General features: G+C 44.3%; 1 long non-coding RNA gene across 1 annotated transcript; it reads left to right on the top strand.

Moving 5' to 3' along the window:
* The first annotated feature begins 21,963 nt into the window (after positions 1-21,963).
* Positions 21,964-23,910, top strand: LOC129859256 (uncharacterized). Its single transcript, XR_008760142.1, has 3 exons — positions 21,964-22,053; positions 22,191-22,326; positions 23,823-23,910. It is a non-coding gene; the product is annotated as an uncharacterized LOC129859256 (long non-coding RNA).
* The last annotated feature ends 698 nt before the right edge of the window (positions 23,911-24,608 follow it).

Genomic DNA, 24,608 nt, shown 5'->3' with positions numbered 1-24,608 from the left:
CCCGTTAGCATGCTCCCATGTTAGCATATTAGCCAATTTACTGCCCGGTTTAAGAGGACCACATGCAGTCTTCCCACCACACTGTCATATCTCCAGGATGTTGCCTAATTCCACACCATGGTTTGTCAACATAATGGCAGGATTTCCCACGTACCACCTAGGCTCTACACACCGTTTGATCTGCTGCTTTAAGGAGTCCAACCTACTCTGAGACCCTTAATGAACGATTCCACACCAGCCTAAAAGTCCTGAAATATTTTTGCTATCTCAGATTGTTCTGTCAAATTTCACATAGTAGCTTCATTGGGAGGATGGATGATTGACATGCTTTTTACATTTGTATCACAAACCATGTTTTGGAAAATTATGATCAAAGCGGACATTTTAGGTCCTTTTAAGACCTATACAAGATGATCTGTGAATCTTATGATCTGTGAACCATACATGATACAGACATCTTGGTGTCATTATACTCCTTATAGTGTGCTCTTGTAACGGATGTGAAATGGCTAGCTAGTTAGCGGGTGCGCGCTAGTAGCATTTCAATCAGTTACGTCACTTGCTCTGAGACTTAAGTAGTGTTGCCCCTTGCTCTGCAAGGGCCGCGGCCTTTGTGGAGCGATGGGTAACGACCGTGCTTCGTGGGCGAACGTTGTTGATGTGTGCAGAGGGTCCCTGGTTCGCGCCCGTGTCGGGGCGAGGGGACGACGTAAAGTTTATACTGTTACATTGATGCTGTTGACCCGGATCACTGGTTGCTGCGGAAAAGGAGGAGGTCAAAAGGGGGGTGAGTGTAACGGATGTGAAATGGCTAGCTAGTTAGCGGGTGTGCGCTAGTAGCATTTCAATCAGTTACGTCACTTGCTCTGAGACTTAAGTAGTGTTGCCCCTTGCTCTGCAAGGGCCGCGGCTTTTGTGGAGCGATGGGTAACGCTGCTTCGTGGGTGACTGTTGTTGATGTGTGCAGAGGGTCCCTGGTTCACGCCCGTGTCGGGGCGAGGGGACGACGTAAAGTTATACTGTTACACTCTATAATATGAAGTATGTCCACATTCTGAAATCCAATTTTCGCATTCACTTACAAAACACCTTTTTGTGTTTAACTGTTCTGCCTTTTTTAACTACCCTTTTGATATTTTTTTTTTTACATATTGTTTGTAAGAATATACTCTTCAAACATGTCACATTTCCAGAGTGGGCTCTCTGGTACTTTTAATGATATGACCGATTTTATACATCGAAAATGACATGATTTTCCAATCATAGCCTGTCACACCCTGATCTGTTTCACCGGTCTTTGTGCTTGTCTCCACCCCCCCCCCCCCTCCCCCCCCACCCTCTCCAGGTGTCGCCCATCTTCCCCATTATCCCCAGTGTGTTTATACCTGTGTTCTCTGTTTGTCTGTTGCCAGTTCGTTTTGTTTCGTCAAGCCTACCAGCGGTTTTCTCTAGTTCGGTTTTCTAGCTTTCCCAGTCTTGACGATTCTGCCTGCCCTGAGCCTGCCTGCCGTTCTGTACCTTTCGGACTCTGCTCTGGATTACTGCCCCCTGCCTGCCCTTGACCTGTCGTTTGCCTGCCCCCCTGTTGTTGAAATAAACTTTTGTTACTTCGAAATTGTCTGCATCTGGTTCTTCTCCTGAGCCTTGATAATAGCCCCCCTTTAGAATTTCACATTTAGCAAGTCACCCGCTGAGGGAGTTCCCTTAAAATCCTTTTTTTCATTATGTTGGTGGTGCTTATAAAATGTATCATACCACTCTGGAAATGGTATGTACTTGTAGAGTATGTTGTTCCAAACAATATGTCTTAAAATTAACAAAATCAAAAAGATGTGTAAAACAATTCATAGATCATCATAATTGGACTGGATCAAGAGTGAAGGAAGTACCCTTGAGTTCCCTGAGTATAAAGGCTTTTCCATCCTCCCTCCACATGGATTGTACAGGAATGCAGGCTTAAAACGCATCATAAATTCCTGCATCCATCCCAGTCACATGTAAGGCACTCTCTGTGCCGTACAGTCATTTGGAGACACCTTGTGTTTGCTCTGAAATGAGGACTGGAGGAGGAGTGAAAGCATCTGTGTTTACCATCCTCAAATTCGTCAAAATCTACACAACAATCTAATAATTTGTGGGGACCTTGTCTGGTTGACAAAAACTGGGGCAGCAATGTTGATACATCAGCTAAAATGTTTGCTGCTTATGCAGTCAGCCCTTTGACCAACTTTTCTTTTTGTATAGCAACAGATCTGCAACATCTGCATTCACAGTTTGACTGTGGACAGCACTTTCTCCTCAAGTCACAACCTTTGTGTTGAAATTCAGTTTGTCTGTGGAGCAACAGTCTGAGCCAGTCGAATGGGAATGCCTTGAGAACAGGGGGTGGGGATTCCATCCATGGTCCATATCAATGGATCTAAGCTTCCTGGTCGGGCTCCCTTCAGGGGGTGTTTAGACATTAAGTTTAGTGTTTGTCCACAGATGCTACTGTGAACACACACACTCCCCCTCTCCGTGAACACCAGGGACTCTGAACACACACACACACACACACCCCTCACATCACACACTACTCCCATCTTTGTTTAAGGGCACAGCAGGGAGGGACATACGGATGTAAACCAGACCCCAGGCAGGGTGGCAGTGGGAGGGACACACCTTCCGGAGGACGCACACACACACACACACACACACACACACACACACACACACACACACACACACACACACACACACACACACACACACACACACACACACACACACACACACACACACACACACACACACGTTCACTGTGTGTTTGTATTTTGTGTGTGCATGAGGCTGTGTGTGTGTGTGTTCACTGTGTGTGTGTTCACATTGGCTTTGATGTGTCTGGCAATGGTAATGAGGCATTCAAACAGTGCATATTAGCCTGGCAAACCCTATCATGCCTTTAGGGGCCTTTTTCCCCAAGTTTGACTGAGGGATAAGGAATGTAATTCATAACAGCTACACAACAGAGAAAACGCAGTCTTTCTGTTCAAAAGCAGTTAAATTAAAGCTACTTCTAGACAGTCATGCAGGTCTATTAGGATACATAAGAAGATCTATCAACACTCATCAATAAAACATTATGTATGGCATCTGAGAATGATGTCTGGCTTTCAGGGGCGGACTGGCTGGTCCTTTTTTAGACAAGTGGGCCTATCTAGCTTGGGTTTTTTGAGCAAAATTATAATTATCTGGCTAATTATGTCCTGAAGGAAAATAATTAGCCAGTGTGGGGGCCTGGAGGAAAATAATGGGCCAGTGGGCCTCCTGAGTGGCGCAGCGGTGTAAGGCACTGCATCGCAGTGCTTGTGGTGTTACTACAGACCCGGGTTTGATCCCGGGCTGTGTCGCAGCCTGTCGTAACCGGGAGAACCATGAGGTGCTGCACAATTGGCCCAGCATCGTCCGGGTTAGGGGAGGGTTTGGCCGGCCATGATGTCCTTGTCCCATCGCGCTCTAGCGACTCCTTTGGCGGGCCGGGCCCATGCACGCTGACATAGTCGGCAGTTTTAAGGTGTTTCCTCCGACACATTGGTGCGGCTGGCTTCCTGGTTAAGCGAGCAGTGGGTCAAGAAGCAGTGCGGCTTGGCAGGGTCGTGTTTCTGAGGACACATGGGTCGACCTTCGCCTCTCTTGAGTCCATACGGGAGTTGCAGTGATGGGTAAAGACGTTAACTACCAATTGGATATCAGAAAATTGGAGAGAAAAAGGGGTAAAATAAATAAATAAAAATTTGTAAAAAATAAATCAATCCCAGGGCCGAGTTTTGGTCCCAGTCCGCCCCTGCTGGCTTTATTTACTTGGGACAAAGTGAAAGAGCTGACATCTGGAAGGCTTCTTATGCTTCTTTTGCCCATGGTGAATTGCAAATCACCCCTTTATCCCTCAAATAATTTCTCTGCTACTAATAAATATTTGAAACTATATGACAGAGAAGTTGCTACTAAATTATAGTAATGATAACATTCTTCCTAACAAATGTGCCCATTTGCTTTTGCTATTACAATACTGTTGTAATATATAGATCTGTTTCTATATAAAATGTCTTAAATGGTGTATGAATAACACATCAGTGAGTGACTACTGAGAAGTGAACAATGTGGGCTAGCTGGACTGCCTGCCTGTCTCTTTCGCTAGTGTTTTTCCATTCCACCTTTGGGAGGAAACTGATAGTTGGAGGTAGCAGGAAAGCCAGGCGCCGCTGATAAAACTAGCGTAGGTTCACTGTAATAGAGTAAGATAGAGCAGTACAGGTGGTCTTTCCATTTGGCCCATTATGGTGTGTCATGCTGGAAAACTATTACTGAACAGGTTAGAGAAGAATATCAACACATAGATCCTGGCCATGTAGATCTAATCTTCAGGTGGATGGGAATCTAAACTACATTTAACTTCCTTAGTCTCTGGGGTGGTGGAGTTTGTGTGTGTGTGGATGTGTTTAACTAATGGTAAACACATTTTGTTTTACCAACTGGGGACATTTAGTTAGTCCACACAAGGTCAAATTCTATTTCTAGGGAGTTTCAGGTTAAAGTTAGAATTTGTTTTAGAATTACGTTAAGGTGTAGTGGTTATGAGCTAGGGTTAGTTTTAGGGTTATGAGCTAGAGTTAGGATTAGGGTTAGGGTTAAGGTTAGGTTTTTGGGTTAAGGTTAGGGTTAGGGTAAGAGTACGGGTTAGATTTAGGGTTAGGGAAAATAGAATGTTGAATGGGACTGAATTATGTGTCCCCACAAGGTTAGCTGTACAAGACTGTGTGTGTGTGTGTGTGTGTGTGTGTGTGTGTGTGTGTGTGTGTGTGTGTGTGTGTGTGTGTGTGTGTGTGTGTGTGTGTGTGTGTGTGTGGGTGTGTGGGTGTGGGTGTGTGTGGGTGTGTGTGGGTGTGTGTGGGTGTGTGTGGGTGTGTGTGGGTGTGTGTGTGTGTGGGTGGTGTCCTGGGGTTAAAGATGAAAGTCTTTGCACTTCCTCTCCCAGAAATCTACAGTGTAACCAACTCTCTCCAAACTATATACACTGTTGTAATTGAACAAAAATGATTCACAACCGATAGTATAAACTCCCTAATGACCGTGTAGTGACTCAGCCATGGCAAAGTAAAGCACGTTGTTTGTTCCTGTTTATTCTCTGAGTAGCATCCTAGATAGAGGCAATTAAGAACTGGGTAACACACACACACACGCACCAACACACATACACACACACACACACACACACACACACACACACACACACACACACACACACACACACACACACACACACACACACACACACACACACACACACACACACACACACACCATTAAAACATGTCTCGGAGTCTGGGATAACAGATAAACTACCTTCTTCCTGTCAGAACTGGGAGAGGAGAGAGAACCAACAGAGAAAAACAGATAGGCAGGACATCTCCAATCCCAACTCTGTTAAAACCATTTAGGGCTTGGAGGATAAATGCCTTGTCAGCGCCATATCAGTCAGTTGACTTACATGTTCCTCATGTTGGCTTTGGACACAGTCTGGATTTTTCTAATACTATTTGAAATCCTTTCAACTACTTTAGCTGGGCTTGATTGAGCTTGTCTGAGGCAATGGAACCAATAGAATAGTTGCAAACGGCAAACTCCATCCATTTAGCACTCGAGGCAGGCTAATGCAAAAACTAAACGTATTTGAAAGAATTGAAATAGCATTTGAAACCAGGTCTGACGGAGGGTGAAGTGGGGGCATTACGTTCTTGTTCAGAGGGGAAGTTAACTTAATGAGCTCATTGGCTTTGATCTGTATTTTGAACTAGTATTTTGAACTAATGTCTTGGGGTGGAAGGGTGTTTGCAGTGTGTCCCGCATTAAGACATGTTTTGAATTGCAGTCAGACTGAACAATGTATGATAGGAACACATCCTTCAATCTGACAAATTGAGAGAGATTTCCTTCAGTGATCATTAAATTGAATTTGGTTGTGGTTTCAAACAATATCACATTATTTCCCGTACAGGATCTGAATAGTGTGAACAAACATATCTCTGTTCAATGGATAAAACAAAACCTAAATCAAATGTATTTATAAAGCCCTTCTTACATCAGCTGATATCTCAAAGTGCTGTACATAGACTCAGCCTAAAACCCCAAACAGCAAACAATGCAGGTGTAGAAGCACAGTGGCTAGGAAAAACTCCTTAGAAAGGCCAGAACCTAGGAAGAAACCTAGAGAGGAACCAGGCTATGAGGGGTGGCCAGTCCTCTTCTGGCTGTGCCGGGTGGAGATTATTACAGAACATGGCCAAGATGTTCAAATGTTCATAGATGACCAGCAGGGTCAAATAATAATAATCACAGTGGTTGTCGAGGGTGCAACAGGTCAGCACCTCAGGAGTAAATGTCAGTTGGCTTTTCATAGCCAATCATTGAGAGTATCTCTACCGCTCTTGCTGTCTCTAGAGAGTTGAAAACAGCAGGTCTGGGACAGGTAGCACGTCTGGTGAACAGGTCAGGGTTCCACAGCCGCAGGCAGACCAGCTGAAACCAGAGCAGCAGCACGGCCAGGTGGACCGGGGACAGCAAGGAGTCATCAGGCCAGGCAGTCCCGAGGTATGGTCCTAGGGCTCAGGTCCTCCAAGAAAGAAAGAAAGAAAGTAAGAAAGAAAGAAAGAAAGAGCATACTTAAATTCACACAGGACACCGGATAAGACAGGAGAAATACTCCAGATATAACAGACTGACCCTAGCCCCCTGACACATAAACTACTGCAGCATAAATACTGGAGGCTGAGACAGGAGAGATCGGGAGACACTGTGGCCCCATCCAACGATACCCCCGGACAGGGCCAAACAGGCAGGATATAACCCCACCCACTTTGCCAAAGCACAGCTCCCACACCACTAGAGGGATAACTTCAACCACCAACTTACCATCCTGAGACAAGGCCGAGTAAAGCCCACAAAGATCTCCGCCACGGCACAACCCAAGGTGGGGCGCCAACCCAGACAGGAAGATCACGTCAGTGACTCAACCCACTCAAGTGAAGCACCCATCCTAGGGACGGCATGGAAGAGCAACAGTAAGCCAGTGACTCAGCCACTGTAATAGGGTTAGAGGCAGAGAATCCCAGTGGAGAGAGGGTAACCGGCCAGGCAGAGATGGCAAGGGCGGTTCATTGCTCCAGTGCCTTTCCGTTCACCTTTACACTCCTGGGCCAGACTACACTCAATCATAGGACCTACTGAAGAGATGAGTCTTCAATGAAGACTTAAAGGTTGAGACCGAGTCTGCGTCTCTCACATGGGTAGGCAGACCATTCCATAAAAATGGAGCTCTATAGGAGAAAGCCCTGCCTCCAGCTGTTTGCTTAGACATTCTAGGGACAGTAAGGAGGCCTACGTCTTGTGACCGTAACGTACGTGTAGGTATGTACGGCAGGACCAAATCGTAAAGATGGGTAGGAGCAAGCCCATGTAATGCTTTGTAGGTTAGCAGTAAAACCTTGAAATCAGCCCTTGCCTTAACAGGAAGCAAGTGTAGAGAGGCTAGCACTGGAGTAATATGATTTAAAAAATTGATTCTAGTCAAGATTCTAGCAGCCGTGTTTAGCACTAACTGAAGTTTATTTAGTGCTTTATCCGGGAAGCCGGAAAGTAGAGCATTGCAGTAGTCTAAGCTAGAAGTGACAAAAGAATGGATTCATTTTTCTGCATCATTTTTGGACAGAAAGTTTCCGATTTTTGCAATGTTATGTAGATGGGAAAAAGCTGTCCTTGAAACAGTATTGATATGTTCATCAAAAGAGAGATCAGGGTCCAGAGTAACGCCGAGGTCCTTCACAGTTTCATTTGAGGCGACTGTACAACCATCAAGATTAATTGTCAGATTCAACAGAAGATCTCTTTGTTTCTTGGCACCTAGAACAAGCATCTCTGTTTTGTCCGAGTTTAAAAGTAGAACATTTGCAGCCATCCACTTCCTTATGTCTGAAACACAGGCTTCCAGCGAGGGCAATTTTGGGGCTTCACCATGTTTCATGAAAATGTACAGCTGTGTGTCATCTGCATAGCAGTGAAAGTTAACATTATGTTTCCGAATGACATCACCAAGAGGTAAAATATATAGTGAAAACAATAGTGGTCCTAAAAAGGACCCTTGAGGAACACCGAAATTTACAGTTGATTTGTCAGAGGACAAACCATCCACAGAGATAAACTGATATCTTTCCGACAGATAAGATCTGAACCAGGCCAGAACTTGTCCGTGTAGACCAATTTGGGTTTCCAATCTCTCCAAAAGAATGTGGTGATTGATGGTATCAAAAGCAGCACTAAGGTCTAGGAGCACGAGGACAGATGCAGAGCCTTGGTCTGACGCCATTAAAATGTAATTTACCACCTTCACAAGTGCAGTCTCAGTGCTATGATGGGGTCTAAAACCAGACTGAAGCGTTTCGTAAACATTGTTTGTCTTCAGGAAGGCAGTGAGTTGCTGCGCAACAGCTTTTTCAATTTTCTTTAGAGGAATGGGAGATTCGATATAGGCCGATAGTTTTTTATATTTTCTGAGTCAAGGTTCGGCTTTTTCAAGAGAGGCTTTATTACTACCACTTTTAGTGAGTTTGGTACACATCCGGTGGATAGAGAGCCGTTTATTATGTTCAACATAGGAGGGCCAAGCACAGGAAGCAGCTCTTTAAGTAGTTTAGTTGGAAAAGGGTCCAGTATGCAGCTTGAAGGTTTAGAGGCCATTACTTTTTTCATCATTGTGTCAAGAGATATATTACTAAAACACCTTGATCCTTGGTCCAGGAAGAATTGTGCAGACTCAGGACAACTGAGCTTTGGAGGAATATGCAGATTTATCCGTAATTTGCGTCCGTAATTTGCTTTCTAATGATCATGATCTTTTTCTCAAAGAAGTTCATGAATTTATCACTGCTGAAGTGAAAGCCATCCTCTCTTGGGGAATGCTGCTTTTTAGTTAGCTTAGTTAGTCCTACTAACCTCTCTACCCCTACACTGTGCCCGAGGGACACTGTGCCTGAGGAACACTGTGCCCGAGGAACACTGTGCCCGAGGAACACTGTGCCCGAGGAACACTGTGCCCGAGGAACACTGTGCCCGAGGAACACTGTGCCCGAGGAACACTGTGCCCGAGGAACACTGTGCCTGAGGAACACTGTGCCTGAGGAACTCCTGTAAAAGTAACAGGATAACCATCTGTAATGGAGGAAATTTAGACTGCAGTAATACAAACAACAGGACTAATATCAGCAGCTTATGGCAATACAACATGTTAACCTGTGAATCAGCCAACCTGCCTTGTTTTTCATACAGTACGTTGGCCTGAATTGATGCATGACTCTCAGCAGGTTTGCCTGTATTCTCAGGTCCTGGGGATATCGTTTCAACATAATGAATGCTGCCCCTACCCAGCCAGATTGCCCTCCACACATACTCCCACTACAGCTCCCTAAGGACAACGGGCTCCACTTCAGCAGCCGTGAGTTTCTCTTTCATACACACTGTGACTTCCTGCTGTCCAGGGACTCAATGAAAACGACTGATGATACAAGGGGCTTTGTTTGAGTGACGGAAGAGCACAGGTGACGAAAGGCTACATACGTGCACACGCATGGTATGCAGACACACACACACACACACACACACACACACACACACACACACACACACACACACACACACACACACACACACACACACACACACACACACACACACACCCCACCCTCCACAGTATGATCAAAATGAGCAACGGACCTGGCGCAGCAGGCTTGGCATTGGGTCTTGGCAACCTGGCAGGGTACAGTAGCGTGCGGGGGCTCCCGATTCGGAAGTTCTCTGGTTACAGGGAGGCGGGGGTCCGCTGAGTCTAACTGGACATGGTTAGTCCATCTCACCCCCGTGATGATCTTCACAGCAGATATCCAACAGTATTTGCTTTACTTATGATACACGAACAAGACGGCTACTGATGAGCAAGATTTATATGACAGGCTTTGGGGAGAGGGTGTCACGTTTATATAAGGGATCGGGAGACAGGAGCAGGAATGCATAATACGGGTTTTTATTTCCTAAATTACAGTGTGCCGTGTAAAGGCATGAGGACGAAGACCAAACAAACACGCATGCAAAACACAAGGTAGAAACCCAAACAAAAGAGCGAGGAGTACCTCGAATAAATACACAATCGCACGATTATCACACGGACTGAAGACCATTTGTGTTTGGCGCCGACAGAGGTGGCCGACAGAGAGACATCAGAGATTGTAACATTCTCTGTTTCACTGGAACATGGCTCACTCGGGATACGTTGTCAGAGTCGGTACAGCCATCTGGTTTCTTCACGCATTGCGCTGACAGAAACAAACATCTCTCTGGTAAGAAGAAGAGCGGGGGTGTATGCCTTATGATTAACGAGTCGTGGTGTGATCATAACAGCATACAGGAACTAAAGTACTTTTGTTCACCTGACCTAGAATTCCTTACGATCAAATGCCGACCGCATTATCTACCAAGAGAATTCTCTTCGATTATAATCACAGCCGTGTATATCCCCCACATAGCAGATACCTCGACGGCCCTGACAGAACTTCATTGGACTCTATGTAAACTGGAAACCACATATCCTGAGGCTGCATTTATTGTAGCTGGGGATTTTAACAAAGCTAATCTGAAAACAAGGCTCCCTAAATTTATCAGCATATCGAATGCGCAACACGGGCTGGCAAAATACTGGATCATTGTTACTCTAATTTCTGCGATTCATACAAAGCCCTCCCTCGCCCTCCTTTCGGCAAATCTGACCGTGACTCCATTTTAATGCTTCCAGCCTATAGACAGAAACTAAAACAGGAAACGCCCGTTCTCAGGTCTGTTCAACGCTGGTCCGACCAATCCGATTCCACGCTTCAAGATTGCTTCGATCACGTGGACTGGGATATGTTCCGGATAGCATCGGACAAAAACATTGATGTATACGCTGATTCGGTGAGCGAGTTTATTACCAAGTGCATCGGTGATGTGGTACCCACGGTGACCATTAAATCCTTCCCCAACCAGAAACTGTGGATTGATGGCAGCATTCGCGCAAAGTGACCGGAAACATGACCGAATACAAACAGTGTAGCTATTCCCTCCGCAAGGCAATCAAACAAGCTAAGTGTCAGTATAGAGACAAAGTAGAGTCGCAATTCAATGGCCCAGGAACGAGACGTAAGTGGCAGGGTCTACAGTCAATCACGGATTACAAAAAGAAAACCAGCCCCGTCGCGGACCCCGATGTCTTGCTCCCAGACAAACTAAAGAACTTCTTTGCTCGCTTTGAGGACAATACAGTGACACTGACACGGCCCGCCACCAAAACCCGTGGGCTCTCCTTCACAGCAGCCAACGTGAGAAAAACGTTTAAACGTGTTAACCCTCGCAAGGCTGCTGGCCCAGACGGCATCGCTAGCCACGTCTTCAGAGCATGCGCAGACCAGCTGGCTGGTGTGTTTATGGACATATTCAATCAATCCCTATCCCAGTCTGCTGTCCCACATGCTTCAAGAGGGCCATCATTGTTCCTGTTACCAAGAAAGCTAAGGTAACTGAGCTAAACGACTATCGCTCCGTAGCACTCAATTCCGTCATCATAACAAGCTTTGAGAGACTAGTCATATTACCTCCACCCTACCTGACACACTAGACCCACTCCAATTTGCTTACCGCCCCAAATAGGTCCACAGACGACACAAGCGCAACCACACTGCACACCGCCCTAACACATCTGGACAAGAGGAATACCTATGTAAGAATGCTGTTCATCAATTACAGCTCAGCATTTAACACCATAGTACCCTCCAAACTCGTCATTAAGCTCGAGACCCTGGGTCTCGACTCCGCCCTGTGCAACTGGGTCCTGGACTTTCTGATGGGACGCCCCCAGGTGGTGAGGGTAGGAAAAACAACATCTCCACCCCGCTGATCCTCAACACTGGGGCCCCACAAGGGGGTGTTGTCAGCCCTCTCCTGTACCCCCTGTTCACCCACGACTGCGTGGCCATGCACGCCTCCAACTCAATCATCAAGTTTGCAGATGACACTACAGTGGTAAGCTTGATTACCAACAACGACGAGACGACCTACAGGGAGGAGGTGAGGGCCCTCAGAGTGTGGTGTTAGGAAAATAACCTCACACTCAACGTCAACAAAACAAAGGAGATGATCGTGGACTTCAGGAAACAGCAGAGGGAGCACCCCCCTATCCACATCGACGGGACAGTAGCGGAGAAGGTGGAAAGTTTTAACTTCCTCGGCGTTAACATCACGGACAAACTGAAATGGTCCACTCACACAGATAGCGCGGTAAAGAAGGCGCAACAGCACCTCTTCAAACTCAGGAGGCTGAAGAAATTTGGCTTGTCACCAAAAACACTCACAAACTTTTACAGATGCACAATCGAGAGCATCCTTCGGGCTGTATCACCGCCTGGTACGGCAACTGCCTCGCCCACAACCGTAAGGCTCTCCAGAGGGTAGTGAGGTCTGCACAAACTACCTGCCCTCCAGGTCACCTATGTAACGGATGTGAAATGGCTAGCTAGTTAGCGGGTACGCGCTAGTAGCGTTTCAATCAGTTACGTCACTTGCTCTGAAACCTAGATGTAGTGTTGCCCCTTGCTCTGCAAGGGTCGCGGCTTTTGTGGAGCGATGGGTAACGACGCTTTGTGGGTTACTGTTGTTGATGTGTGCAGAGGGTCCGTGGTTCGCGCCCGGGTCGGGGCGAGGGGACGGTTTAAAGTTATACTGTTATACCTACACCACCCGATGTCACAGGAATGCCAAAAAGATCATCAAGGACAACAACCACCTGAGCCACTGCCTGTTCACAGCGCTATCATCCAGAAGGCGGGGTCAGTACAGGTGCATCAAAACTGGGACCGAGAGACTGAAAAACAGCTTCTATCTCAAGGCCATCAGACTGTTAAACAGCCATCACTAAATTGAGTGGCTTCTGCCAACATACAGATTCAATCTCTAGCCACTTTAATAATTAGAAATTGGATGTAATAAACGTATCACTAGTCACTTAAACAATGGCACTTTATATAATGTTTACATACCCTACACTACTCATCTCATATGTACTGTATATACTGTACTCTATAGCCTCTACTGCATCTTGCCTATGCCGTTCGGCCATCGCTCATCCATATATTTATATGTACATATTCTTAATCATTCCTTTACACTTGTGTGTATAAGGTAGTTGTTGTGTAATTGTTAGATTACTTGTTAGATATTACTGCACAGTCGGAACTAGAAGCACAAGCATTTCGCTACACTCGCATTAACATCTGCTAACCATGTGTATGCGACCAATAAAATTGGATTTGATTTGATTTGGGACGAGACCCGTAATCATGTGCACAATATACGTGGCACGAAAGCCCAAAACACAGCACAGGTACTCACACGCACCAAAAGACATTGGAACAATAATTGACAGGACAACTGTAAACCAAGGGCACACTTATGCAATTACTAATCAAAGGGAATAGGGACCAGGTGTGCGTAATGACAGTTCCGGAGGGATCCGTGACAGTACCTCCCCCCTGATGCGCTGGTCTTGAGGGCGATCACAGGAACGCAGTGCGTGTCGATCAGGACCCGATGCAGGTGCCGAAGTTGCGCCGTCGTCGGACGGGCCAGATGCAGTGGCGTGTCGGACGGGCCAGATGCAGTGGCGGTGTCGGACGGGCCAGATGTAGTGGCGGTGTCGGACGGGCCAGTTGCAGTGGCGGTGTCGGATGGTAAGTTGCAGCTGCTGAAGTTGCGTCGTTGGACGGACCTGTTGTGGCAACGTTGGACGGCCCAGTTGCAGCAGCCGAAGTTGCGGACACGCCGGACAGACCTGTCGCAGCGTCGTTGGACGGGCCATTACCGCTGTCTCCCTTAATGGTCGATTATTCTGTCACGTTGGCATGAAGGATCGGGAGACAGGCGCAGGAATGTGTAATAGTTTTTTTTATTAAGCCCAAATTACGGCATGCGTGTGTAAGGGCACGGGGACAAAGACCAAACAAACACCATACAAAACACAGGGTTGAAACTCAAACAAAAGAGCGAGGAGTACCTCGAATAAATTACACATGCGCACAATGATTAACACATGAGACGAGACCCGTAATAATCTGCGCAATCCACAATGGCACGAAAGCTAAAACACACAGCACAGATACTCACACGCACCAACGGACATTGTAACAATAATCGACAGCCCAATGGAAACCAAAGGGCACACTTCTACAAGTACTAATCAGTGTGAATAGGGGACAGGTGTGAGTAATGAAAAGGGGGATCCGTGACAGAGTGGAATGAAATAGACCAGTTATGGACGTGATTAGATCACAGTTATGTCCAGGTAGCTAGTAGCCACTCTAGTTAATGGAAGAAGGCACTACAATAAACAGATGAGAGTTTTGAAAGCCAAAGCCTTTAGAAAATGTGTATAGTCTATAATGTGTTGACCTTATTGTGTTGGTGTACTGCCTAGTGTTTAAGACATTTTGAGCAAATAATCAATAGACACCATTGGATGATTTACACAGGATGCAATGCTGTATTTCCTGATATCTGTCATTCTTGCAGACTAAAAAATCACCTTCAAATCACCACATTCAAAGGGCTGGAATTTTGATCAAGATAGGAGTGTGAATCGAAATTCAAGGATTTGAGCAACCCTAAAGTGTACTTCCACAGAAGCTAGTCCCCCCTGGCTGCCTGGCTGCTCTTTCTTTCCAGAAGCCTGCAGGCGGACACTGATGGAGACAAACCTCCCATTTAAAGAGCTGTGTGGAGGCAGAGAGGCCTGGGAGGGAAACAGCCCTGCAGCAGTAGCATGATACCTCCTTTCCTCCATGGCAATATCCTTACACACACATGTGGAAGCAGTGTACACAGACATTTGAGCATGTACACACGTATTATCTGTATAAACACACACACACACACACACACACACACACACACACACACACACACACACACACACACACACACACACACACACACACACACACACACACACACACACACACACACACACACACACACACACACACACACACACACAGTCACCTGCCTCCACAGCTACACTACATCCTTCCACAGGAGGTCATTCCTTTATTCCCCTGCTTCTAGTCTCATTCGTCATGAAGCATATATGTTGAACTTGTTGTCAGTTTCAACCATAACCTTTCAAGTGAGGAGTTATGGGCCTACAGTAACAGAGTTCTCTCATATCAGACAGTTGGGGGGGTCCAAAGTATAAACACATAAAATGCAACAAATGGCCTGTATCCTCCTCTCCTGGTCTCCTCCTCTCTCCCTCACCTACTATCTCTTCTCGACAAGCGTGCACCGAGCATATGGTTCAAAGGCAGACTTCTCAGCCCTATGTCTAACAAATGTCCAATAACGGAGGTCCATAAAGATGGCGTAGATCTCCGTTACTGTTTTTTTTGTATGGTCATTAGCAGAGTATACATGATGTAAATTGTATCTTCAAGACACCGGCAATTTGAAAGAAACAAAAATTTAGATTGTGCTGATTTATTGGCACATTGAACTACAGTACGAGTTTAAACTTTGGACACACCTACTCATTCAAGGGTTTTTCTTTATTTTCACTATTTTCTACATTGTAGAATAATAGTGAAGACATCAAAACTATGAAATAACACATATGGAATCATGTAGTAACAAAAAATGTGTTAAACCATTGAAAATATAATGTATATTTGAGATTCTTCAAAGTAGACACCCTTTGCCTTGACAGCTTTGCACACTCTTGGCCTTCTCTCAACCAGCTTCACCTGGAATGCTTTTCCAACAGTCTTGAAGGAGTTCCCACATATGCTGAGAACTTGTTGGCTGCTTTTCCTTCACTCTGCGGTCCAACTCATCACAAATCATCTCAATTGGGTTGAGGTTGGGTGATTGTGGAGGCCAGGCAATCTGATGCAGCACTCATTCACTTCCTTCTTGGTCAAATAACCCTTACACAGCCTGGAGGTGTGTTGGGTCATAGTCCAGTTGAAAAACAAATGATAGTCCTACGAAGCGCAAACCAGATGGGATGGCATATCGCTGCACAATGCTGTGGTAGCCATGCTGGTTAAGTGTGCCTTGAATTCTAAATAAATCACTGACAGTGTCACCAGCAAAGCACCACCACACCATCACAACTCCTCCTCCATTCTTCACGGTGGGAACCACACATGCAGAGATAATCTGTTCACCTACTCTGCGTTTCACAAAGACACGGCGGTTGGAACCAAAAATGTCAAATTTGGGCTCATCAGAACAAAGGATAGATTTCCACCGGTCTAATATCGATTGCTTGTGTTTCTTGGCCCAAGCAAGTCTCTTATTATTATTGGTGTCCTTTAGTAGTGGTTTCTTTGTAGCAATTCGATCATGAATGCCTGATTCACACAGTCTCATCTGAACAGTTGATGTTGAGATGTGTCTGTTACTTGAACTCCGTGAAGCATTTATTTGGGCTGCAATTTCTGAGGTGCAGTTAACTCTAATGAACTTATCCTCTGCAGCGGAGATAACTCTGGGTCTTCCTTTGCTGTGGCCGTACTCATGAGAGCCAGTTTCATCATAGCGCTTGATGGTTTTTGCGTCTGCACTTGAAGAAACTTTTAAAGTTCTTGAAATTTCCCGGATTGACTGACCTTCATGTCTTAAAGTAATGATTGGCTATTGTTTCTCTTTGCTTATTTGAGCTGTCCTTGCCATGATATGGACTTGGTTTTTTACTAAATATGGATAGCTTCTTTATACCACTCTACCTTGTCACAACACAACCGATTGGTTCAAACGCATTAAGAAGGAAATAAATTCCACTAATTAACTTTTAACAAGGCACACCTGTTAATTGAAATGCATTCCAGGTGAATACCTTATGAAGCTGGTTGAGAGAATGCCAAGAGTGTGCAAAGCTGTTATCAATGCAAAGTGTGGTTACTTTGAAGAATCTCAAATATAAAATCAAATTTCATTTGTTTAACACTTTTTTGGTTACTACATGATTACATATGTGTTATTTCATAGTTTTGCAGTCTTCACTATTATTGTACAATGTACACGCCTTAGTTTAAAGACTCAGTGGATAGTGCTAAAACAATGACATCATATCTGAATTCTGCCATTTTATATATGTTTGCCTTTGTGACAGAATGTGTGCTATGAGCCATGACTATGCTACACTTTAGCAGGGCTTGAAGAATGTGATTCCCGGCAGCCAAGAAAGATGTGCGAGGCTCAGCTGTGGACGTAAGCGGCGAACATTCCAATTTGGGAGTCTTGATTTGTTCTCCTGGTGTGGGATGCAGTGACCCTGTAGACTTTGCATGAAAACAAACTCTGTCTCTCCCGGGAGGCCTTTCCTACCTTAATGCAAGGCAAGCCTGAGACAATAGTCACTGAGTTACAAACAGAAGCTTCAGGAAATATCAAACATATTGACTGCTGGGGAAAGATTCACCTTTAATGTGTAGTATTTTTGTTAGGTTTCATTAGCTCTGGTTATAATTTAGGTCGCAGCGATTACAATTTTATGGGGAGGAAATAAGACATCTCTACTTCTGACCAAACGTGGACAACATGTCGAGTATTGGGCCTTTTAAACAGATATCTTTGAGTGTCTGTCATGACTCATAAAGGAGCAGTGCTAAAAAGGGGCTTTTGGAGAAGCAAAATCTTTTGTAGTTGAGTCGACTTGAAATACATTTAAATAATATAGAATAATATTCTGTGACAGAGACAAAGAGAGATAGAGAGAGTGCATGGGTGAATTTGTGTGTGTGTGTGCATGTGTGCGTGCATGAGTGTGTGCACTGAGTATTTTAGAAAACTACAGTAAATCTTATTTTACAGTTTCAAAGTACACAAACCATACATACATTTTCAGTGCTCTGCCTTCCTCTTGAAATTCCTTGGGGTCCTTTCGGTTGCTATGGAAACAACGACTACAACAACACCAAATTGGTAAACAGGAGTTTATGGGGGAGTCCATTAATAATAAACAGGAGTTTATGGGGGAGTCCATTAATAATAAACAGAGTTTATGGGGGTCCATTAATAATAAATTCATACTACATGGTTATATCATTACAGATGCTCTGTCAAACTTTATCACTAACCCTCTCGCTTTTCCGCTTTGGGGCCTCAGTTATATGAAGGCAAATTGATGCCAAAGCCTAAATTCTTATCAAGTTCAATCCCCTGACGAGGTTCCAAGTTGTAGGTAATGTTGGACTTGGAGTAATATTTCCATATGGTTTTATGAAAGTATTTACGATCCAAACCTAAGTGTGTTCAATGTAAATCAGAACATGTTTTGAAGCTTTTATCATACAGTTCAAAGGATAACTATAATTCCGCTACAACTAGCCGGTCTTGTGTTGCCTGGCTGAAATAGTTTGTGGAAAGTGTGAGGTGACGGCCGACAGTGCAATTCCAAACCACATGATAAGAGTCTCTTTGCCAGTGGAAACTACGTTTTTTTGTGAAACCTCATGTGAGACATTAAGGGCCGTCAGCACTGAGTGGTGCAGCTCAGCCAAAGAGACAAGGCCTTCTGATAGAGGTCGCCTGACATTCTCCAGTGGCACTGGGATTCTGTGAATACTTAACATGTCTATAGCATGTACACTGAACAAAAAACATGAACATGTAAAAAAACTGAACATGTAAAGTGTTGGTGTCATGTTTCATGAGCTAAAACAAAAGATCCCAGAAATGTCCCATATGCACAAAAAGCTTATTGCTCTCAAATTTTGTGCATACATTTTTTACATCCCTGTTAGTGAGCATTTCTCCTTTGCCTAGATAATCCATCCACCTGACAGGTTGGCATATCAAGAAGCTGGTTAAACAGCATGATCATTATACAGGTGCACCTTGTGCTGGAGACAATAAAAGGCCCCTCTAAAATGTGCCGTTTTGTCACACAACACAATGCCACAGATGTCTCAAGTTTTGAGGGAGCGTGCAATTGGCATGCTGACTGCAGGAATGTCCACCAGAGCTGTTGCCAGAGAATGTAATGTTAATTTCTCTACCATAAGCTGCCTGCATTGTTGTTTTAGAGAATTTGGCAGTACGTCCAACCGGCCTCACAACCGCAGACGACGTGTATGTGTGGGCGAGGGGTTTGCTGATGTCAATATTGTGAACAAAGTGCCCATGGTGGCAGTGGGGTTATGGTATGGTTAGGCATAACCTACGGATAATGAACACAATTGCATTTTATCAATGGCAATTAGAATGCACAGAGATACCGTGGATCCTGAGGCCCATTGTCGTACCATTCATCCGCCGCCATCACCTCAGTTTCAGCATGATAATGCACGGCCCCATATCACAAGGATCTGTACATGAAAATGTCCCAGTTCTTCCATGGCCTGCATACTCACCAGACATGTCACCCATTGAGCATGTTTGGGATGCTAACGATCGATGTGTACGACAGCGTGTTCCAGTTCCCTGGTTTTCTGATCCACGCCCTACCTTTTTTAAAAAGGTATCTGTGACGAACATATGCATATCTGTTATCCCAGTGATGTGAAATCCATAGATTAGGGCCTAAGGAATTAATTTCAATTGACTGATTTCCTTATATGAACTGTACCTCAGTAAAATCTGAAATTGTTGCATGTTGCGTTTATATTTTTGCTCAGTATAGTAGTACTCACTGTCTGCAGACATTACAATAATAAACAACCCCAAATGGAAGCAGTGTGATTGTATAGGGCAGGAGGTATAAGACTGCAACTATTTTAGAAGTCATCAGTAAATGTATACAGTCGACTACTGAACACCAGAGATTACATTATTTTAATGTATCTGCGTGCATTTAGAACAGCTACGGACTGTCCCAAGCTATTGCATAAGGAGTGAACTGTATTTCAGCAGTCATTGGAAAAATAATTACTCCATTTTATACAGCGATATCTCTAAAGAGATTAACTTTGGCAAAGCTTACATGTGAAGAAATACACCTTCCCCTTATGGACATGAGACTGCAGTTACTAAGCACCAAATTATTTGTATTACTATCAAACATTCCCATGCACTACACAATAACATTTCCCTTACTATTCCCAGCACTGTGAGAGGGAAAAAGATGCAGCTGGGATTGCACCATGAGTCAGAGGCTGGAAGAGGAGGATGAGAGTGAGGTGGTGGGGGGGGGGGGCTTGGAAAGGTTGGTACTCAGTACTCACCAGGAAAGGATCCATCCTGTTGCAGGGTAGAGTGGGATTACAATGTTACCATGTTACCCCCTGCACCTGGAGAGGCCCAGAGATAGCGGGAAAAACCATCAGTCCTGCCTGGAAGGGTCGCCTCAGGACAATCACCCCCCCTCCCCTCCATGGGGCCTCTAGCCCAGAGGTCCGTCCCTGAGCTCCTAAACGAAAAAACAGAACCGTGCCGTCTCAATGTGTGGCTGTCCTCGTAAGACCCCTCAGTACCGTACGGAAGAGTACACAGAGAGCATCAGGGCTTCATAATGTGACATGATTGAATGACTTGTCTTTACTGTTTATCAGTCTCCACTACAAAGGTAATTTCTTTGGTTAGGCCAGCAGAGGTGTCAATACAAGATATAGTCTCAAAGAATCCTGAAGAAGAGTCAGACTAATTCAAAAGGTCTGCAGTAGATGCAGTAACCTACCTTGGGTTACATTAGTCTACATTGGGCTGCAGTAACCTACATTGGGCTGTATGTAGTAAGCTACCTTGGACCTAGTTTGACAGACTCATTAAATGACAGAAAGAATGTCCTAAGTGACAACATATAAAGTGTTCCACTTTTTTGCAGTGTGTAATTTGATGTATATTTGAGCAACTCTCAAGTGTAAAACTTCGGCCAGGACAAAAACCTCATAGTCCAATTTACTGACAATCTTTGCATTTAATTTTGCTCCCCCTGCTGGACATCGTTGGAATACAACTAATTTCCACTGAAAATGAAAATTCTATTCATCATTTTACCATGCCAATTTAGGGGCAGTGTCATATCATGGGCTATTTTTCAATTTGTCCATGCACCCACTTAATATTTTTAAGAGTAACACTGACACATTCATCTGGAAAATGCAATTGGAAAACTTTTCTTTCATTGTAAGTCAAATTAATGAGGGAAAGGAGTGGCGTGCGTTCACCGGCATGATAATCAAAATATAATCTAAATTACAGAACACGCTTTGTGACGCGGTGAATGTAAAGAACGTTGTTTACGTTCCTTCCAAAATGCTAACAGATGACTATCAACACGCTTGCCAAACGGTAGGATTTTCCTAAAGTTTATTTTTGTCGCAAACTTATGTTTGCAGGCCTATTTAATTTTCACCTCATGTAATGTAATTGACGTGTGAAGAGCGTGGCCAAATGTAATCTTTTGGCCAGGTGCATCCAAAAATATGTAATGCTGATTGAGGATGCAAAAAATGACCATAAGGCTAAGTTACCTTTTATTACTGTTTATGCCTACACAATTATTTGAGCAAAATAATAATTCACAAATATAGAATCATGTTACAAGACTCGTATTTAATGACTCGTGGTACTCTTGTAAACAGTTATTGTAGGCCCAACCTTTATTTGAAATAGGAGTTTATTAGCTGAAATGTGTGGTGTTGGCCGGCTATTAAAAAGGACAGGCAGCTATTTGAGATTGCGTTTATTGAAGTAATACAGCATATATATGTTTTTCTTTCCAAGATTTGCATGTACACACACACACACACACACTAGAAATGGAACAAGTAGAAATGACCACTGATTTGCAATATAAATACATACATTACTACCTTCATTTGTCAACCAGCCAACTGTCCCCCTCCGTCCTCATGGCTGGAGAAATCAGGAGAATAGCTGCTCTTATTGAGAGAGACCAAGAGCTCATCACTTACATCAAGCACAAGTTTACCATTAACTTCAAAAAAGGTGAGCGAATGGCCCTTCTAGGCTACTGTACAATGTGTCACAATACTTCATGAAAAGCCACTGGAGTTATTGGACAAAATTTGAATTCATGCAATGAATTACTGACTGTTACCACATTTTGCTTTGTGTTTTCCAAGAGCACAGCTACTTACCTGAGAAGGTTGTCACCCGCAGTGACACAAAGTATGTCCTCGTACAAAATGGCCAGGCCAAGAAGAACTATGACAGGAGACAGGAGATGCTCAAAAAAGGCTTTTTCTCCCCTCTTAACAAGTATGAAACATAATACAAAGACAAATATAGACATATTATATCTTTGACCATTTCCTACACTTTGTTAAAGTTCCGTGCCCAATGAAAGTATTCAGACCTTGACTTTTTCCAAATTTTGTTAGGTTACAGCCTTATTCTAAAATGTATTAAATCGGTTTTTTCCCTCATCAATCTACGTGCTATAATGGCATAATGACAAAGATTTTTTTTTTTTTTTTATTTTTTTCAACATTTTTGCTAATTTATTAAATATAAAAAACTGAAATATGACATTTACATAAGTGTTCAGACCTTTTACTCAGTACTTTGTTGAAGCACCTTTGGCAGCGATTACAGCCATGAGTCTTCTTGGCTATGACGCTGCAGCTTGGCACATCTGTATTTGGGGAGTTTCTGCCATTCTTCTCTGCAGATCCTCTCAAGCTCTGTCAGGTTGGCTGGAGAGCGTTGCTGCACAGCTATTTTTCAGGTCTCTCCAGAAATGTTAGATTGGGTTCAAGTCGTGGGCTCTGGCTGGGCCACTCAAGGACATTCAGAGACTTGTCCCGAAGCCACTCCTGCGTTGTCTTGGCTGTGTGCTTAGGGCTGTTGTCCTTTTGGAAGGTGAACGTTCACTCCAGTCTGAGGTCCTGAGCACTCTGAGCACTTTTCATCAAGGATCTCTCTGTACTTTGCTCCGTTCATCTTTCCCTCGTTCCTGACTAGTCTCCCAGTACCTGCTGCTGAAAAACATCCCCACAGCATGCCAGGTTTCCTCCAGATGTGGCGCTTGGCATTCAGGCCAAGGAGTTCAATCTTGGTTTCATCAGACCAGAGAATCTTGTTTCTCATGGTCTGAGAGCCTTTAGGTGCCTTTTGGCAAACGCCAAGCGGGCTGTCATGTGCCTTTTACTGAGGAGTGGCTTCCGTCTGGCCGCTACCATAAAGGCCTGATTGGTGGAGTGCTGCAGAGATGGTTGTCCTTCTGGAAGGTTCTCCCATCTCCACAGAGGAACTCTAGAGCTCTGTCAGAGTGACCATTGGGTTCTTGCTCACCTCCCTGACCAAGGCCCTTCTCCCTCGATTGCTCAGTTTGGCCGGGCGGCCAGCTCTAGGAAGAGTTTTGGTGGTTCCAAACTTCTTCCATTTAAGAATGATGGAGGCCACTGTGTTCTTGGGGACCTTCAATGTTGCAGAAATGTTTTGGTACCCTTCCCCAGATCTGTGCCTCAACACAATCCTGTCTCGGAGCTCTACGGACAATTCCTTCGACCAGTTTTTGCTTTGTCATTATGGAGTATTGTGCGTAGATGGCTGACGATTTTTATTTATTTAATACATTTTAGAATAAGGCTGTAACGTAACAACATGTGGAAAACGTCAAGGGGTCTGAAAACTTTCTGAAGGCATTGTATAATATGAATTTCATGTAATTCATTTCAACTGTGATGGTATCCATGATGTGTGTGTGTGTGTTTAAACATTCAACTTAAAGCAATGCCTTGTCCCTTGGATAGACCATACAAAACAGTGGGAATGCTTTACTCTGACAACATTGATCTCTTCTCAACCTGGTTAACATCAGAGGATCAGGAGTCACTGAAGGTTACACACCCACACACATACATCCGTATTCACGGACACACACACACACACACACATAATCAACTCATTGTGTTGTTTATAGTTGTTTAAAATGACTGGTCCTCACTCAGAGTCATTCTATGGCAGACACACTGGGACAAGAAGTTTGGCAAAAAGTCAGGAGGTGGCGTGATCTCCAGCAAATTCTCTCAGGAGAAGGCTAAAAAGGTGAGAGAAGAGGAAAGAGAGAGAAAGGGGGGAGGAACTTAACTATAGAATTATGACCAAACATAATTCATTATCATGCAGTAATTATCACATTCATGTATTTGATATTTGAATAGTATATATTTCAACACTCTTTAGGAGAACATCACAGCCCCTCCAATGGAGAGCCAAACCCTGGATGGCTTCCTCCAGCTGAAGCACTACGTGAGGGAGATGGCCTCCATTAGACGTTTTCTCCACGCTGGACGCCCCCTCGTATGTTACCTCAGGGACCAGGTAATGCAGAACTCAGGAGAAACCCAGTTTAAAACATTTTAAAAAGTATATTCTGATTAACTTCAAAATGTGTTTTTGTTTAGTTCCCCTTAGTTATTAGAATTGTTGCTGAGTATTATTATGGCACTGAGATGTGATTGTTCTAGACTTCCGCCGATGAATTCCAGCCTTAGGGTTCTATTCACTGTTGAAAACCTCATTCTTGAACTGTATAG

Source organism: Salvelinus fontinalis, chromosome 7 (genome assembly GCF_029448725.1).
Source record: "Salvelinus fontinalis isolate EN_2023a chromosome 7, ASM2944872v1, whole genome shotgun sequence".
In the NCBI taxonomy this organism is placed as follows: Eukaryota; Metazoa; Chordata; class Actinopteri; order Salmoniformes; family Salmonidae; genus Salvelinus; species Salvelinus fontinalis.
This window is presented reverse-complemented; position numbering and strand designations above follow the sequence as displayed.